The sequence below is a fragment of the Triticum urartu genome, chromosome 5A, assembly GCF_056163025.1.
Source record: "Triticum urartu cultivar PI428250 chromosome 5A, HENAU_Tu73, whole genome shotgun sequence".
NCBI lineage: Eukaryota > Viridiplantae > Streptophyta > Magnoliopsida > Poales > Poaceae > Triticum > Triticum urartu.
In genome coordinates this window covers 452,587,547-452,607,557 of record NC_141877.1, presented here as the reverse complement: position 1 = coordinate 452,607,557, position 20,011 = coordinate 452,587,547, and the positions used below count along the sequence as shown (strand labels likewise).

General features: G+C 46.6%; 1 pseudogene; it reads right to left on the bottom strand.

Moving 5' to 3' along the window:
- Positions 1-12,962: 12,962 nt before the first annotated feature.
- Positions 12,963-18,969, bottom strand: LOC147971871 (uncharacterized; annotated as a pseudogene).
- Positions 18,970-20,011: the final 1,042 nt, after the last annotated feature.

Sequence of the window (20,011 nt, the reverse complement as noted above, 5' to 3'; positions counted from 1 at the left end):
TTCAACTGTCGCATTTCTTTCCCCCACTGACTTGATTCGGAGGTTGCGGGGCTCTCGCACTTGATCTTGAACTCCTTGTAGTCATCTTCGCTCATCAAAGGATATTTCGCCTTGATCTTCTCATAACTATCACCTTTTTCAATCATTGCCTTCACCGTGCTTTTCCAAGTAGACAGGGCCGTGCTCATCCTTGTGAGGGCGGCACCGTTCACTTTATTCCCTGAGAGGCGTGTATTTGCAAACTCAGCGGGGAACTTGTATCGTTCGTGCAGCTTCGTGAAGAGGAGGCTGTGCAAATTCCCTTGGTCCTTATGCCTTAGGTTCTCGGCGTTGATCGAGACGGTGCTCCGTAGAATGCACCCGAGCTGAACCGAGTACCACTTGACTACGTGTTTGGGCGCCATTAGATGCCCGTCCGAGTTCACTTCAGTAAATTCCTCCCTGACGGTGCTGAGCATGCTCGGACGCCGGTCCTTCCGTTGCCTCTTCGGTTGGTTGCCATCTGTGTATGCGCCGCCATCATCAGTGGTGGCATCCGCGGCGCCATCATCAGTGGTGTCATCCCCGACGCCACTAGGGGTTGTGTAGTCAGGATCGGTGTCTTCCGCGGCGTCCTCATAGCGGTGAGGTTCTTCCTCCAACTCCTGGGACAGCTCCCAGAATTGCCGGCCTCATCGTTGTGGGCCATGTTTCGCTCTAAATAGGAAAAAAGTTTGGTCAAAAAGTTGGTTATTGTCAAGGAACAAGATCATGGTCTCATCATTTAGGTTTTGTCGATACCGAGGCATCCTAAAAGCTAAGCTTTTATCATTTAGGGTTTGTCGATGCCGAGGCACCCTAAAAGCCTAAGCGTACATCATTTAGGTTCTCATCGACACTGAGGCACCCTATAGAAGCCAAGTTAAGTTTTCATCATTTAGGGTTTATCGATGCCGAGGCACCCTAGGTTGGGCCTAATCACTTGGCACTAATCACTTGTCTCTATTGCCACCTATGTTGGGTTTATCATCTAGGGTTTATCGATGCTAAGGAGAATTCTATGTTGGGCCTAATCACTTGGCTCTATTGCCACCTATGGTTTAATGCAGCAAGAATGGCGGGGCAGTTGATCCTACTTAACTAAGTACTAAGATACCCCGGCCCATGCATTAGTCGCAAGTACCCCATATGTCCTATTTTTAGCAAAGTCATGCTAAAATTCGCGGAAAATTTCGGCATGACCTTTGCTGAAAATAGGACGTATGGAGTACCCGAACTTGCCGGAATAGAAGTTAATCGACATTCCGGCAAACTCAAGGGCCTCTCGGGGTAGCTGCAAATTCATCACGACACAATGGTCGGAGACAAAACCCAGCAAACTAGCAAGATGATCATCATCTTTGCAAGTCATTACTTGTCAAATACAACAGAAGGAACAATTTATTTGTGACATAGTTGGCCCATACAGAAGAAGCAACACCCTGCACTAGCCTAAAAACAAGTGAAGTTTCACCCATATAAGAACAACTTTATAAAATCAGAGAAGTTGCTATGTTTTGTCTACTGCTAGGAAAAACATCACTCATTGGAAATGAAAATCTCAGTACCAGCATTTTGAACTTTGAAATGAAATACAGTAGTAGTATTAGTAGTATATGGATTAGTATCTTGTCTAGTAGTAGTATTAGTTGTATATGGAGTAGCAAGTTTTGCCTCACAGACCGCAAAAGCTATGTTTTTTCTCAATTCAGATATCTAAGTGGAAAACCACGTCAAGTTCTGTTTTAATACTCTATTTCTCAATGCATGCAATTGGTTTCATCTGGACTACATCATAGAACCACCAATAGAGGACACTGGAAAAATATATAGAGAAGCCTACAGTTCCTATCCTTGAGTAGCATGATTAGAGATGAGTAGATCTCCTAAAGGTGTCCTAAGCACCTGCTGTTACTCTTGGAAGCAATGCAAACATGTAAAAGTTATTACTATTGACAATACTACTCAAATATCCAACTATCAGGACACAAGGCATGATAATCCATCTAATTTAATGAAATCTGAACTCAACCTGATCATGGTTCATGCCGTCAGACACATCAGCACCTCAAGAATGCCATGAAAAAAATGAAAAGGACCAAGACAATCACCACACAAGTGAAGAGAGAACTCGGGGCCTCTTTGACAAAAATGAAAAGGACCAATACAATGAAAAGGACCAGTGAGATGAAAAAACTAAGGTAAGGGGGACATCAAAACGCAGAAGTGCATAACACAAGCTCACCGACATAGACACACATAACAGCCCACAACAGCATAGACATTAAACATGTGCAGAGATCAGAATCAACAAAGGTTTCCATCAGGTGTATTTCAAACTATTATTCCCATCCCGAGAAAGCATCGCATTCAGAATATCCCCTTTTCAAATAATGTGTTCTGTGATGAAAGGACTAGCGAATCATGTTAAAGCTAACCCCTACTTTTGACCCTCAACTATAACAACCGCATGCAGTACAGAGAAGTGTTGATGCAGGCATCAAACATTATAATGCCATAGGGCAAGGTCTCAAGTTACATGATCAGTTGTGCTTGACTGAAAATTTTGACAGGAAAATTTTGACTGAAATTTTGACTGGAGTAACAAAGGCATAACCGTAGAAATTACAGGTGTAGATTGCTCTGTTCAACAAACTTCCTACCAGTCCAACAATGTTTCTGAATCTAAACTTTTTTAGTTAACAGAACCTAAACCTAACAATGTTCTGTTAACAGAAAGGGGGGAGGGGAACCGGTGCAGCTCACCGAGAGGAAGATGATGGCGAGCTCGTGCGGGGCCGGGGTTGACAAGGTGACGCGAATCGACGGTGAGGCCGCGGTGGCCGGAGGTGGAAGAAGGCGCAAACGCTGTAGACGGTGGAGCCGTCGGTGTCGTAGAGGCGCCAGAGACCTTGCCCTGCGAGACAGAGAAGGGGCCGTCTTCCCCGACGCAGGCGGGGGGCAAGGGGAGGAGGAGGAGGGGGAAGCGGAGGAGGAGGGTCGGGGGGGCGTACGGTGGTGCGTCGCTGCTCGGCGCCGACGGCGAGGAGGAAGGCGAAGACATTGAGGGTCGGGGCGGCGGGGGTGGGGGCATGGGGGCGCGGGGGCGGCGGGGGTGGGGGCGCGGGGCAGGGGTGGAGTGCGGCGGGTGTCGGGGCGGCGGCATCGTGGGTCGGGGCAGCGACGTCGTGGGTCTGGCGAGGGAGAGCGGGACGAAAGAGGATCTGGCGAGGGAGAGGGAGGACTTAGCTATAGGGGGAAGCTTACTAATGGCGCACCACCCGTCGGTGCGCCATTAGAAATCTTTTTTTAGATAGCAATGGCGCACCCACCGCCGGTGCGCCATTAGAAATCTTTTTTTAGATAGCAATGGCGCACCACCAGGCCGGTGCGCCATTAGTATATTTTATTATTATTTTTTAATAAATGAATATGAATATGAAACAGTAATATATTTTTATGAAAACAGTAATAATTGTTGTTTAACAACAATTGTAGTCTACAATATTTTATTGTTATTTTTTAGAAAATGAATATGAATATACAGTAATAATTTTTTATAAAAACAGTAATAATTATTTTAAAAATATCATCAAATTTGTTATTTGAAAATATCATCGGCGGCGGCGGTGGAGCAGGGGAGGGTGCGGGGGGTGCTCGTCGGCGGCGGTGGAGCGGGGGATGGTGCAGGGGGTGCTCGTCGGCGGCGGTGGAGCGGGGGAGGGTGCGGGGGCTGCTCGTCGGCGGCGGTGGAGCGGGGAAGGGTGCGGTGGGTCGTCGGCGGCGGTGGACCTAGTGGGGGAGGGTGCGGGTGGAATCGAGATCGAGATGGAGGGTGCAGGGGGTGCTCGTCGGTGGCGGTGGAGCGGGGGAGGGTGCTATGGGTCGGCGGCGGCGGTGGAGCTAGCGGGGGAGGGTGCGGGTGGAATCGAGATCGAGATGGAGGGGGATCGAGATCGAGTGTCCTCATGAATTCAAAAAGTGCCAATGAAATTTAAAAATATTCATGATATAAAAAAGTGCCCATGAAATATAATCGAGAAATGAAGACTACGATTTAAATACAATGGATCTTAGCTAGCTATCTGTTCACAATCTTCTTGCCCTTCTTTTTTCGCAAATGGATTTCTTCTGTGGAACGGACGTCCTTTAGGTAGGGTGGTCCTTCTTCTTCTTGTGGTGTATGCTGCTACTTCATTGTCATCGTCATGTTCGATCTTCGGGTCGCCGTACTTTTTGAAGTCTTGCTCATTGGCTACTCCATCCATTCTGATGATCTTCCTTTTGCCTCTCCTCACGACAACATGACTGGGTTTTGGCGGGTTGGTAATGAAGAAGCATTGGTCCACTTGGGAAGCCAGTACCCATGGCTCATTTTTTGCGGTGACGTTTGCGCCCGCGGTCTTGGAGTTGGCTTCGGGTATAACCATGGTGGTGAAATACCGGTCTTCTTTTAGGATGCTCTTGGCCCATCGGACACGGAACATCGGGACCTTCTCTCCAGCGTAGCTCAGCTCCCAGATCTCCTCGATCCTTCCGTAGTATCTGTCCTTGTCGTTACCGGTGTAGGATTCCATCGTTACCCCGGAATTCTGATAACCATCGCTCTTCATGTCCTTGTCCTCGGTGTAGAATGTGTAGCCGTTGATATCGTACGCTTCATAGGTCATCAGGTTGTGCTCGGCGCGCTGTGACAAGGTGAATATGAGTTGTTCTTCCGCGGAAGAATCCTCATGTAAAGGGTATGACAGAAGCTTCTGCTTGAACCAACGTGTGAAACATGAGTGGTGCTCTTTGATTATATCTCCATCCATCCTCTGTTGGCCTCGGTCGTTGTACATCTTCTCAATAAAGGTTTTGTGCTCTACCACCCAAGGATCGACCACGTCTATGTGTTGTAGCGCGACTAGGTTTGCTCTTTCAAAGTCGGCGAGTCGACCCTCGAAGTCAACATGCATTTCGCGGCGACCCTCACAGTGACCCCATCTAGCGAGCCTGCCGAGGTGCCTGTTGACGGGCAGACCAACGGGGTTCTCGATGCCTAGATAATTCGTGCAGTAGGAGATGCACTCTTCGGTCAAAAAGCCCCTGGCTATACTTCCCTCTGGACGTGACATGTTGCAAGTGTATCCTTTGATGACACCATTCATCCTTTCGAATGGCATCATGCTGTGCAGGAACGTCGGCCCGAGTTGGATCATATCCTCCACGATATGGACCAGCAGATGCACCATAACGTCGAAGAATGCGGGCGGGAAGTACATCTCAAGCTCGCATAGTATCACCACGATCTCTTCCTGTAGCCTTCTGAGTTGCCTCACGCCAACCGACTTCCGAGAGATGACGTCGAAAAAGTTGCATCGGCCAAATAGCGTTTCACGGACGTGCGCGTCCATGATCCCACGGATTGCAATTGGAAGTATGTGCGTCATCAGCACGTGACAGTCGTGAGACTTCATCCCGCTACACTTCTGCTTCGCTGGGTCTAGGTATCTGCTTATCTTCCCCGCGTAACCGTAAGGAAGTTTTATTCCTATGAGGCAGGTGAAAAACTGCTCGATCTCCTCCTGACTTAGAGTGAAGCACGCGGGTGGGTAGTCATTTCCGGTCTTCTTGGCCTTTTTGCCTTTGCGATGACTTTCTGTGTCCTGCTTCGCCTCATCATCATTATCATCATCATTAGCGTGAAGCTCCTGCCTGATGCCCATTTATTTCAAGTCTGCCCTTGCTTTCGGCCCATCTTTGGTCCTCTCTGGCATGTTGAGCAGGGTACCAAGCAGACTCTCGCACACGTTCTTTGTTATATGCATAGCATCAAGGCTGTGAGGCACATGGTGGATCTTCCAGTACGGCAAGTCCCAGAAAACAGACCTCATTTTCCATACCTTCAGCAGCGGCTCTGGCGCCTTTCGCTTCTTTCCCGGCTCTGGCGCCTTTTGCTTCTTTCTCGGCAGTGGGCAATCTTTCCAATTTTTCAACAGCTCATCTATTTCCTCGCCGCTCCTCATACGCGGGCGTCTTCGGGGTTCCGTTTCACCATCGAACAGATCCTTGCGTTTCCTCCACGGGTCATCGTCGCGAAGCCACCTTCGATGTCCCACGAACACGGTTTTCGAAGACCCGGGATCTCTATCTAGCTGGCGATACATTGTGTCATCCATGCACCTGACGTATCCAGAAAATCCGTGGACCACCTGCCTCGCGAGATATCCGTAACCGAGATAGTCGTGCACCGTCGTGAGCAGTGCGGCTCTCATAGGGAAATATTCTTTCTCTGCGGCTTCCCACCTATTGGCTGGCGTTTTTCACAGCGTGTCTAACTCCTCTTTCAGCAGCCCCAGATACAGATTGATGTCGTTCCCTGGTTGTTTTGGCCCTTCAATTTGCATACTCATGTGAATGTACTTCGTCTTCAGGCACAACCAGGGGGAAGGTTGTACATCCACACAAACACAGGCCAGGTGCTATGTGTGCTTCTCTGGCTGCCAAACGGATTGACTCCATCGGTGCTCGTGGCCAGCACGATGTTCCTTGGATCCTTCCCAAATTCTGGGTGTTCGAAGTTCAACGCTTTCCACTGGCTCCCATCCTTAGGGTGACTCAGCATCTCGTCTTTTTTATTTATCTCCGGATCATTTGCATCATCTTCTCGCTTCTTCTCCTCCCTATCCGCGTGCCAATGCAGGAGATTTGCTACCTTAGGGTCCGTGAAATACCGCTGCAGACGAGGAGTGATCGGAAAGTACCACACCACTTTTCGAGGAACTTTCTTCCTCTTCTTGTATCGAGTGACGCCGCACACCGGACATATGGTAGACTCCGTGTGCTCGCCTCGATAAATGATGCAATTGTTCATGCACACATGGTATTTCAGGTGCGGTAAATCCAGAGGACACACGACTTTCTTCGCCTCCTCGAAACTGGTCGGGCACTTGTTCCCCTTGGGAAGACGTTCGTGCCAGAATGACATGTTCTTGTCGAAGCATGCGTCGGTCATTTTGTGTTTTACCTTCATCTCCAAAGCCATGGGCGTTACTTTCAGGCGGGTATCCTCGGATCTGCATCCTTCATACAACGGGCTAATCGCGTCTATCTCCAGTTGATCCAGCTTGGCTTTCTCTCGGGCGGCAGCTCTTGCGTTATCCGTCTGCTTGAGAAGCAGCTCTTGAATATGAGGGTCCTGCACCCAGCCCATCGATGGTCCATCGTCGTCTGCTCCGCCGACATCTTCATCTTCATGATCATGCCCTTCATCTACTCCGGCATCTTCCTCATCATCATGTCCGGCATCTTCTACATGATGACTGTGTACAGCATCACCGTCGTGATCATGTCCTGGAGATTCTTCGTCTTCTTGCCCACCCGAGCCACGGTGGTTGTCTTGCTGCCCTTCCTCATTTCTTGCCCGACCCCCGTGGACGACTTCATAGTCATTTTCATCACCTTGCCACTGATAGCCATCCATGAAACCACGCAAGAGCAGGTGGTCCTGCACCTGCCCGAAATCCGGCTCCTTAATAAGGCTCTTCAGCTTGCATCTTCGACACGGACATCTTATCTCCGTCTCGTTCTTTTGAAGCATCTCGGCCTTCACGGAGCTCAAAAACCTATTCATGATGCCTTCGGTCATCGTGCGGACCATGGTCGCATGCGGGGTAGAGCAAAATGATATTTTAGAACCAAGAAAAAATTTGGCATGAGTTTCCCTAAAAATAGGACCAAAAAGAATGCATAGTGCCAAAATTCTCGCCGAAACGGAAATGAATCAACATTTCGGCAAAATATTGGCAACTATCGCATTTCAAATAACGGTACCTGCAAACACAAACATATATGCAACACCACTAACATACATAGATCTAGCTAGGCCACAAAAAGTGCATGTGCACGTTGTTGGAGCGAGCTAAGGAGAAAAAAAGTAGATCTACAACATGAAGATAGCTTTCCCCTTACTTACCTATCAAAAAAAGGTAATTTCACCACTTAATTTTGATGAATCTATGGTGCAAATGAGGTGAGGAGGAGGAGGCAGCTGACAAGCTTGGAGAAGGAGGTGGAGGGAATGAAGTGGGGAAAGTGAGTGTGTAGGTGTGGCTGTCCAAAATATCTAGCTGGTCCCAGGTTACTAATGGCGCACCACACAGCCATGCACCATTAGTAACCCAACATACTAATGGCGCACCTCCTGGCCGTGCGCCATTAGTAGTTTTGCAAAAAAAGTAAAAAATATATATATACTAATGGCGCACCGTGGCATAGTGTGTCGTTACTAGTTTAAACTAGTAATGGCGCACTTTGCAACGGTGCGCCATTAGTTGTTTTGCAAAAAAAGAATAAAAAAATACAGTAGTGGCGCACTTTACAGCTAGTGCACCATTACTAGTTAGAACTACTAATGGCACACTTTGCCTGGATGCGCCATTAGTATGTTTGGAAAAATGAAAAAAAAATTGTTACTAGTGGCGCACCTTGTGCCTGGTGCGCCATTAGTGTCTTCCACACTAATGGCGCATCACCACATGGTGCTCCATTAGTATATAGTAGTGGCGCACCACTTCTCTGGTGCGCCATTAGTATCAGTTTCATCTATAGACCTTTTCCTAGTAGTGCTAGTGCCTTAGTGATCATGCGGAGACCCCGCATAGCAGGAGTAGGGGTGTTATCTCCTAGGAGAGCGCCGAACCTGGGTAAAGTACGCCGGTGTTCGTGTCTACGTCTCATCCCGCTTTCGGGCATCGGCGAAGTTCTACTCGCTCCCACCATGATAAGCCATCCCTTGGCATATGTCGCACCCAACCCCTGACACCATGGGTCTGTGCTCTTCCAACTGGAAGGATCCCGTCCATGAAATGTGAGGCAACATTCTATCAGCAAATCTTACCTATTCTAGCTTTCCAACCCCTTTGTTGTAGTAGCATTTGCCGTGCGGTGCTTTAACTGTGTCGTGTTTAATTATATTAGTTATGCAAAAATGTATTGTTCAATAGGTCTGTGTGATGTTTAAGTATGAATTGTCCACTTAAGTTTCACGAATGGCTATATTTGGTTGTTTATAGTGAGTAGATGCCTTGTTTATCTGTATTTGGTTGTTAGTTTGGTTGAAGTGAGCATTTTTTCAGTTATCGAGCAGATGCCTTGTTTATCTGTATTTGGTTCTTAGTTTGGTTGCAGTGAGTACTTGTCCAGTTATCAAGCAGATGCTTTGTTTATCTGTATTTGGTTGTTAGGTTGCTTTTTTAGCATTTGTCCAGTTATCAAGCAGATGCCTTGTTTATTTGTATTTGGTTGTTAGGTTTCTTGTTTAGCATTTATCCAGTTATTAATCAAATGCCTTGTTTATCTTTATCTGCTTGTTAGCACTAGTGCAGAACCGGGCAATAGCACTGGTTCGTAAGGCCCTTTAGTGCCGGTTTGGTAACCGACGCTAAAATGTAGGAACTAAAGGCCCCCCCTTTAGTACCGGTTCAGCATGAACCGGTGCTAAAGGGAAACCAAGTGGCACGAGCCAGCTTCGGGGGCAGGGAGCCCTTTAGTACCGGTTGGTGTCACCAACCGGTATTAAAATGTTGGGGGGTTTTTGGGTTTATGATCTCTTTTTCATTTAATTTTGTGTTTTCCATTTAATTCTTTTTTGTTTGCTGGTATTTTACGATACTACATATTGTACATGTTAGGCATATATATAAATAGAATTTCTAGTAGAACCGATCATAATATATATATATCATCGAATGTCTCACACAACCACCATTAATTAATTCACACATATATACACACATGTATATATATATATATATATATATATATAATTTCTCCTAATTGTTGCCTTCGGAGACAGTGGCATTAGCCTAGCTAATTGGTGCTTTCGGAGCACGATAATAATTGGAAGTGGTTCATGGGGGCGGTAGCGGGTAATAGTATTCTCCTTTGGGATCTATGACCTGGTCGAGCAAAAATCCTGCTATTTCCTCTTGAATTGCTTCTATGCGGTCCTGTGCTAGGAGCTTGTCCCGCACCTCTCTGAACTGTTAAGAAGGAGATCAATATGCATGTGTATTAGTTGTGTGACTAGATATTGATAATGGTGTAAAAATTGTGAATAGTGTTCTGACAATCGATATCGTACCCACTCCTGTCTTTGAGATTTGCTCCTTTCGGACGCCATCATGCGAATGTTCTCGCAAACGTAGTATGCACATAGATTATTCCCCGGCGCCTGCTTCAGGGCCTTTACGAGAATGGAATTTGATCAGATAATAATTAATCAAGCATGATAATTAAAGAGATGGCAGCTAGCTAGTACTACTTAATTACTTACCTTGGGTCGATACCATTTCAGCTTTTGTTTCCATGCGCCTGGAGTGGCCCTGATGAACTTTACCCAAGCCCTGCCCCGCCAACAAAGAAAATGAATAAATGGGTTATTAAATAGTTGTTATCAGGAAATGACGAACTAATTAAATAGGCCGAGATATAGTTAATAATGATTGAAATTACCTGTTGACTATCCCCTTCACGATGGTGTAGTCACTTGCTTTCTTAAGTAGCGAGTCTAGTACTTCAACTGTTCCGTCATCAACTTTAATGATTAACAAGATCCAGTGAAATCTGCATGCACACACGTTTGCATGTCTTAATTAAGCAGGCATATGTAAGCAAAAACATGTAGCTATAGCTAGCTAGTAGGGAAAAACAGAATTTGTAGTACAAGACAGTGTGACTCACTGGAAGTTGTAAGGAAGTAGTATATCTTCATTGTATTTGAGTTCCTTGAAGAACTGTAGCATGCTTTCCTCTACACATTTTTCGTGATATGGATCTATTTTCCATGTGTATCCATTAATGGTATTTGGGTCAACGAACCCAATGCCATAGCGTCCACCTTTTTTCATTTCATAAATCTTCATCCTGCATAATACCACAGAAAAGAATATAGAGAGGATAATTACAGGTAATGATTGATCAAAATGATCACTACAGCTAGCTTGAGACTTAAATTACAGAAAGAAATCACTTACAGACAATAGCAACTGACGATAGATTTGTCGAGTGCGTCTTTATTGTATAGCTGAAATAGTTATGAATACTCAACGGCCACAGCTTTCTTATGGTAGTAATGCTCCTCGTTGACATTCACCATGAGGGACTCTCGATTGGAAATCTTGGTAATGTCCATGTACCATTGATGCAATTCATACATTCTCGTTGGGAGCTTATTGACCTCCTCTGGCTCGACCGAAGGTTGGCCCCGGGCATATTTCTATTTTATTTCCTCCTCTCTAGTTGGAGAAATGGGCTCGATATCGAGGAGTTGTCCATTAGTGATCCCGATCGATTCAGCCTGCGCAATATGCTCCTCGGTTATTACCACATCGCCCATCCCGGGAACGTTAATGGTTTGCCCACAATAATATTGGGCGCGCCTACTCTCATGTGTTGTTGGCACAACAAGCGGGGGGATTGATTGCGCCGCCTATTCTCCCAGCTGGGGAACGGTTTTACCGCTCCTTTTGCCAGCTGATTTGCTCGAGCTCGAGCTCGCCTCTTTCTGTAGACGTGCTCGATTTAACTTCCTGAGGTGGCGCTCATAGTCTGTGTCAACAGGCTTGGGAGCTGGTGGTCTAGCCATACGAATGAAGTGGTCAATCTTTTCCACAGGCACTTTCTCCCTTGGCGGCGGTGGCGGTTTTGGTGCAAAATGGGCATCCACCTCGGCCTTCGATATGGCTACGTTTTCCTCCTCGGACTTGTCGTAAGGCCTCTGCTGAAGAGGCGCGAGGCTTGGACCATATTGAAATCGCTTGCCTCCGCCTGTACCTGCAGTACTACCTCGACTTGTACCGCTATGCACCATAGCTGAGGCGGCTCTCTTCCGTGATTGCTGAGGCGGCGAAGACGGCTGACGTGGCTGAGTTGGAGGAGGAGGAGTGGCCTGAAGCTATGCCGGACTTGGAGGAGGAGTGCCCTGAAGCTGTGCCGGACTTGGAGGAGGAGTGGCCTGACGCTTTGCCGGACTTGGAGGAGGAGTGGCCTGAAGCTGTGCCGGACTTGGAGCAGGAGTGGCCTGACGCGTTGGTGGACTTGGAGGAGCGGGAGTCTACTGACTCGGTGGGGGACTGCGATGAGGAGTCGGATGATGCGGTGTCGGTGGCCTTCGAAAGATGATGCAATCCTTTCTCCATAGGATGATACGATGGTTGGCCTCTCCTAGTGTGTGCTCATCATTACCTCCAGGAATGTCAAGCTCTAGCCTCGAATATTGGTCCACCACCTCATCAACCAAGACACGAGCATAGCCCGCTGGAATCGGGTTGCAATGGAAGGTTGCCTCAGGGGGATTTGTAAAAGCAAGGGCGTCCGCCACCTTCATGGATATGTTCTTCATTTTGAAGTGTAGCTCGCAGTTAGTGTTCTCCATGATGTCATCCAGTGGGTAGCTATCCAGCAATGCGTCGCCCGGGGCGGATCCCACGCTGCTTCTCGGCATGGATGGGATGGTGCTATCCATTGGTGGATCATCCGCTAGCTGCTGAGACCCCCTTTGCTGGCTAAGTGAGTCGATCTGCTCCTGCTGCCGTTGGAATTTGATTGCCAAGTCCGCGTGCACTGATTCTAGGCCTTGAAGGCGTTCATAGTCTAGCTTCGTCTGCTCCTCCTCCATCTTCCTGTTCTTCTCCTCCGCAATCTTCTTTCTTGCACGGGTTCTATAGTCGGCGTTCCAGTCCGAAAACCCCTCATACCATGGAATAGCGCCCATGCCTCGTGTTCTTCCCAGGTGTTCAGGATTTCCCAGGGCTCGTCGTTCTCTCTGTTGGGCTCGAACAACCCGGATCGAGCCTCTTCTATTTCATCAAGTAGCTTATCTTCGGCTCCGTCCAGACATGCCTTCCTCGAAACTTTGGCTGTCCTCGTGTCCAACTCCCCCCATGCGCATAGAACCAAGTTCAGCGCAATGTTTCTGGAGTAACACCTGCATGCAGCATCTCTTTCTCAGACTTATCCCACTTAGGCATTCCCACCGCATAGCCACCTGGCCCCAGCTTATGGAACTTATCCTTTTTTGCGGCACTGGCCTTGTTTATTCTCGACCGTTCCTTAGATAATTCTGAATCCTTGAATTTCACGAAATCGTCCCAATGAGCACTTTGGTTCTCTAGTGTTCCCTCGAATACTGGAGTCTTCCTTCCTCCATTGACGTACTTGGCCCATTCACGAATCTTGTGGTTCTTGAATGCAACCGCCATCTTCCTCAGAGCATCGTCCTTGACTTTCTCCACATATGCTTTTGTGAAATGATTTGGTAGGGTGAAATGTTCCATGAGCGTTTCCCAAAGCAAATGTTTTTTCTGTCATCGACAAAAGTAACTCCTGGACGTGGCTTTGCTGGCTCTCTCCATTCTTGAAGGGAGATCGGGAGTTGGTCCTTCACAAGAACTCCGCACTAACGAACGAACTTGTCCGCAATCTTCTTAGCCGCGAATGGTTCGCCATTAGGTCTGATTGCCTCGATATTGTACTTTACGCCCTCCTTCAACTTTTTGTTCGGGCCTAAGAATACGTCGTCTCGAATAATAGATATAATCTCGAATACATCGTCTCGAATAATAGATATAATCTCGAATACATCGTCTCAAATAATAGATATAATCTCGAATACATCGTCGGATCATGCGGCGCGGGCGGTGGACACCCAAAGAGAAGGAACCCTCACAGGATCATAGCTGAAGTGAGATCCCTGAAGAAACTGCCAGGTATTGGAGAACCTACCGCCCTCTAACGCAGCCATGTAGCGAGGGACGTGCTCGTCCTCCTCCCTGACACGGCGACGTACCACCTCCGGCGGGGCCGGCTCCCTCGGCACCGAAACTGGCCCACGCGAACACCACCAAACGAGATCAGGGTCGACGACCGGGGCCAGGTTCCTCATCAAGCGGCGCGCCCCTCCAGGCAGCACCCCACAGTGCCAGCCCGGCGGAGCCCAGTCCCGGACATGGGTCAGCCGGACGTCGTCGCGGACGGGTCGACGGCGAGGATGCGGGCCGGGCATCATTGAGAACAAATACTAGCTATATGCCCGCAAAAAGTAACATTTTTTAATGATTGGATTTTGATAACTAAAATTTCTAACATTTCTATATAACTAACATTCCTATAACATTTCTAACAATGCTATATAACTAACATTTCTATAACATTTCTAATATTTCTATAACTAAAAACAGAAAAAAAAATTATAACATTTCTATATATATAAATAACATTTGTATAACATTTCTAATATTTCTACTAAAAAAATAAAAATTTCTAACTTTTTTATAACTATTTCTATAACTAAAAAACAGAAAAATTTCTAACAATTCTAACATTTCTATAACATTTTTAACAATGCTATATAACTAACTATTTCTATAACTAAAAAAAGAAAAATTTCTAACATTTTTATAACTATTTCTATAACATTTCTAACAATGCTATATAACTAACTATTTCTATAACTAAAAAAAGAAAAATTTCTAACATTTTTGTAACTATTTATGTAACTATTTCTAACAATGCTCACCGGCGAGGCGAGAGGCGACGGGGGGCGGCGACGGGGACGGCGACGGGCGCGGCGACGACGGGGATGGCGACGACGGGGACAGGGACGGGGCGGCGACGACGGGGACGGGCCGGGGCGGCGACGACGGGGACGGGGCGGCGATGACGGGGACGGGGACGACGGGGCGGCGACGACGGGGACGGGGCGGCGATGGGGGCGGCGACGAGGGTTATGGAGACGGGGGCGGCGGGCGACGGGGCAGAGGAGAAGCAGAGGAGAAACTGAAATTTTTGAAGTGTTTAGTTATATAGGATGGACCTTTAGTACCGGTTGGAGCCACCAACCGGTACTAAAGGCCTGTTTTGACCAGGCCAAGCGGCGGGAACCGCACCCCCTTTAGTGCCGGGTGGTGGCTCCAACCGGTACTAAAGGACCCCCCTTTAGTACCGGTTGTTGCCACCAACCGGCACTAAAGGGGGTGCACTGGCGCAGGTGCGGTGCGACAAGTTTAGTCCCACCTCGCTAGCCGAGGGGCGTCCACACTGGTTTATAACCCCCCGTGCGGTAGCTCTCTCGAGCTCCTCTCCAAAGCAGGCCTACTAGGCCTACTTGTTCTGTGCTGCCCTGTGGGCCTACTGGGCCTTTGCGGGCCTGCGTCCTGGCCCAACAACAGGTTGGGTTTCTAGTCATATGCAGGCCGCTCTGGCCCAGTAGGCGGGCTTTTTTTGCTTTATTTATATTTGAGTTTTTTTGTGTATTTAGAGTTTCTTTGTGAATATTTTTGCTTTAGGTACAAAAAATTATAAACTTTCTGTTAGTGCCCGTAGTTTTCAAATTTGAATAGTTTAAATTTTGAATTATTTGAAATTAGTGTGAATCACTAGTTTGTAAATAACTTAACTTTAAAAATCAGTAAAGGCATGAAAGAATTTGTTTGCACATAAAATTTCTTCGCATTTCAAATGCCAAAACACATAACTACCCTAACTATTACAGAGATTCCCTCCTGGGTGCGAAACACAGAAGAAAGTGATGATAGTGAAGCCGATCACATCCCAGATCTTTGGGTGTGAAACTTTTTCTTCGGGTGTGTCCCTTTGCGCCGTAACCATGGAAAATCTTCATCATTTAACAGGATGCTCAGGTCAATATTCACTGTGAATGGAGCAATTTCATCAAACTTTTCATAATCTTCTGACATGTCTGTCTTGTCATCCACTCCCATGATGTTTCTCTTCCCACAAAGAACTATGTGCCGCTTTGGCTCATAGTACGATGCATTCGCTTCCTTATCTTTTCTTTTTCTTGGCTTGGTAGACATGTCCCTCACATAGAAAACCTGTGCTACATCATTGGCTAGGACGAATGGTTCATCTGCATACGCAAGATTGTTGAGATCCACTGTTGTCATTCCGTACTACGGGTCTTCCGTTACCCCGCCTCGTGTCATATTGACCCATTTGCACCGAAACAAAGGGACCTTCAAACCACGTCGATAGTCAAGTTCCCATATGTCCTGTATATAACCATAATATGTTTCCTTTCCCGTCTTGATTTCTGCATCAAAGCGGACACCACTGCTTTGGTTGGTGCTCTTCTTATCTTGGGCGATCGTGTAAAATGTATTACCATTTATCTCGTACCCTTTGAAAGTCATTATATTCGAAGATGGTAACTGGGACAGCAAGTACATGTCATCTTCAATAGAGGTGTCATGCATGGTACATGTCTGCAACCAGCTGGCGAAACTCCTAGTTTGTTCACGTGTAATCCAGTCATCAGACCGCTCAAGGTGTTTGGAGCGTAGCAAATTCTTGTGTTCATCCATATACGGAGCCACCAAGGCGGAATTCTGTAGAACTGTGTAGTGTGCTTCAGTGAGAGAATGTCCGTCCATACATATTATTTGTTCCCCTCCTGGCGTGCCTTTTCCATCCAGTCTGCCCTTATGCCGCGATTCAGGAACACCAATCGGCTTAAGGTTAGGAATAAAGTCAATAAAAACTCAATGAACTCCTCATTTTCATGGCCCTTGGAGATGCTTCCTTCTGGCCTAGCACGGTTATGAACATATTTCTTTAAGACTCCCATGAACCTCTCAAAGGGGAACATATTGTGTAGAAATACAGGACCCAAAATGTTAATCTCTTCGCATAGGTGAACTAGGACGTGCATCATGATGTTGAAGAAGGATGGTGGGAACACCAACTCAAAACTGACAAGACATTGCACCAAATCATTCTCTAACCTTGGTATGATTTCTGGATCAATTACCTTCTGAGAGATTGCATTGAGAAATGCACATAGCTTCACAATGGCTAATCGAACGTTTTTCGGTAGAAGCCCCCTCAATGCAACCGGAAGCAGTTGCGTCATAATCACATGGCAGTCATGAGACTTTAGGTTCTGGAACTTTTTCTCTGCCATGTTTATTATTCCCTTTATATTCGACGAGAAGCCAGACGGTACCTTAATACTAAGAAGGCATTCAAAGAAGATTTCCTTCTCTTCTTTGGTGAGAGCGTAGCTTGCATGACCCTGATGTATGCCGTCTTTTCCGTGCATACGTTGCTGGTCCTCCCGTGCCTCAGGTGTGTCTTTTGTCTTCCCATACATGCCCAAGAAGCCAAGCAGGGTCACACAAAGATTCTTCGTCACGTGCATCACGTCGATTGCGGAGCGGACCTCTGGTCTTTCCAATAGGGCAGGTCCCAAAATATAGATTTCTTCTTCCACATGGGTGCGCGTCCGTCAACGTCATTCGGAACAGGTTGTCCACCAGGACCCTTTCCAAAGAACGCATTCAAATCCTTGACCATATCATGTACATCAGCACCAGTACGGTGGCGAGGCTTCGTCCGATGATCCGCCTCACCTTTGAAATGCTTGCCTTTCCTTCTTACGGGATGCCTGCTCGGAAGAAATCGACGATGTCCCAGGTACACATTCTTCTTACAATTAGCCAAATATATACTGTCGGTATCGTCCAAACAGTGCGTGCATGCGCGGTATCCCTTGTTTGTCTGTCCTGAAAGGTTACTAAGGGTAGGCCAATCATTGATGGTCACGAACAACAACGCCTTTAGGTCAAATTCTTCCCCCATATGCTCATCCCACACACGTACACATGTTCCATTCCACAGTTGTAAGAGTTCTTCAACTAATGGCCTTATGTACACATCAATGTCGTTGCCGTGTTGCTTAGGGCCTTGGATGAGCACTGGCATCATAATGAACTTCCGCTTCATGCACAACCAAGGAGGAAGGTTATACAAACATAGAGTCACAGGCCAGGTGCTATGGTTGCTGCTCTGCTCCCCAAAAGTATTAATGCCATCTGCGCTTAGACCATACCATACGTTCCTTGCGTCATCTGCAAACTCCTTCCCATACATTCTTTCGATTTTTCTCCACTGCGACCCGTCAGCGGGTACTCTCAACTTTCCGTCTTTCTTACGGTCTTCTCTGTGCCATCGCATCGCCTTGGCATGCTCTTTGTTTTGGAACAAATGTTTCAACCGTGGTATTATAGGAGCATACCACATCACCTTGGCAGGAATCTTCTTTCTGGGGCACTCGCCCTCGACATCACCAGGGTCATCGCGGCTGATCTTATAGCGCAAAGCACCGCATACAGGGCAAGCGTTCAAATCCTCGTACTCATCGCAGTAGAGCATGCAATCATTAGGGCATGCATGTATCTTCTGCAGCTCTAAGCCTAGAGGGCAGACATCCTTCTTTGCTTCGTATGTACTCGTGGGCAATTTGTTGTCCTTTGGAAGCATATCCTTTATCATTACCAGCAACTTTCCAAATCCCTTGTCAGATACACCATTCTCTGCCTTCCATTGCAGCAATTCCAGTGTGGTGCCCAGCTTTTTCTTGTCACCTACGCAATTCGGGTACAACAATTTTTTGTGATCCTCTAACATGCGCTGCAACTTCTTCTTCTCCAAATCACTTGCGCAGTTTCTCTTTGCATCGGCAATGGGCCGACCTAGATCATCAACGAGCTCATTTGATGCCTCTTCTTCAGCTTCTTCCCGCATTGCCGGCTCAGCTTCTTCCCGCATTACCGGCTCAGCTTCTTCCCTCATTGTTGTATCATCGTATTCAGGGAACCCATGGCCAGGATAGCTGTCGTCGTCCTCTTCTTCTTCATTGTATTCCATCGTAACCCCTCTTTGTCCATGCTTGGTCCAAACATTATAGTGTGGCATGAAACCGGACTCAAACAGGTGGACGTGAATGGTTCTTGATGTAGAGTAATTGCGACCATTCTTACAGCCAGCACATGGACAATGCATAAAACCATCCGCTCGCTTGTTTGCCTCAGCCGCAAGCAGAAAAGTATGCACACCATTAATGAACTCGGGAGAGCATCGGTCATCGTACATCCATTGACGTCTCATCTTCAATACACAGCACCGAAAACATCAAATTAATACAATACATAAAGTTCATACATAAAGATCATACAACACTTAAATGCAACAAACAAATAACTCTCTAGCTAAAGAATTTAAATACAACAACAAATGCGATCATGATCGCAACTAAGGTAACAATTGATCCAACAGCATAATAATACCAAGCCTCACTATGAATGGCATATTTTCTAATCTTTCTAATCTTCAAGCGCATTTTCTCCATCTTAATCTTGTGATCATCGACGACATTGGCAACATGCAACTCCAATTCCATCTTCTCCCCCTCAATTCTTTTCACTTTTTCCTTCAAATCCTCGTTTTCTCTTTCAACTAAATTTAACCTCTCGACAATAGGGTTGGTTAGAATTTCCGGTTCAACTACCTCCTACATACAAATATCTATGTCAACTTGATGGGCATAATTTTTCATAAACACGAAATGCAATTAATAGTTTTAAAAGAGAATATACCACATCCGAATCATAACCCGGACGAGGGCCGACGGGGACGGATATCAAAACCATGGCACTATGCATAACAAACAACGTATGGGTAAGATAATTACACGAGTAACTATATATATCCAAATCACACAAACATCAATTTTTTATATAAAACTTCATGAACAAGAGGCTCACCACAAGGTGGTGCCGGCGACGGGACGTTGCGAGCGATCGACGGTGGTTACGACGGAGATTTAGAAGGTACTAAGTAAACCACACCTACATATGCAAAACTAAGTATTATTTTTGACCTCAAATTGCATATAAATCAAATACTAGCACATATATAATTCCTCCCAAATTACTAAACTCAAAAATCAATCACTATATAAAGCATTGCACGAGCTAATCTAGCAATGAGAGATGAAAGGAAAAAGTTGCTAACCTTTGTGATCATTTGAATGGATGGGGGCCTTCAAATCTTGGGCAAAATGTGTGATGAGCTTGAGAGGAAGAGGGAAAAGAACAGAGAGGAGAGGGGACAGGGGAAGAACAGAGCGAGCTCGGGTGGACGAAGGGTC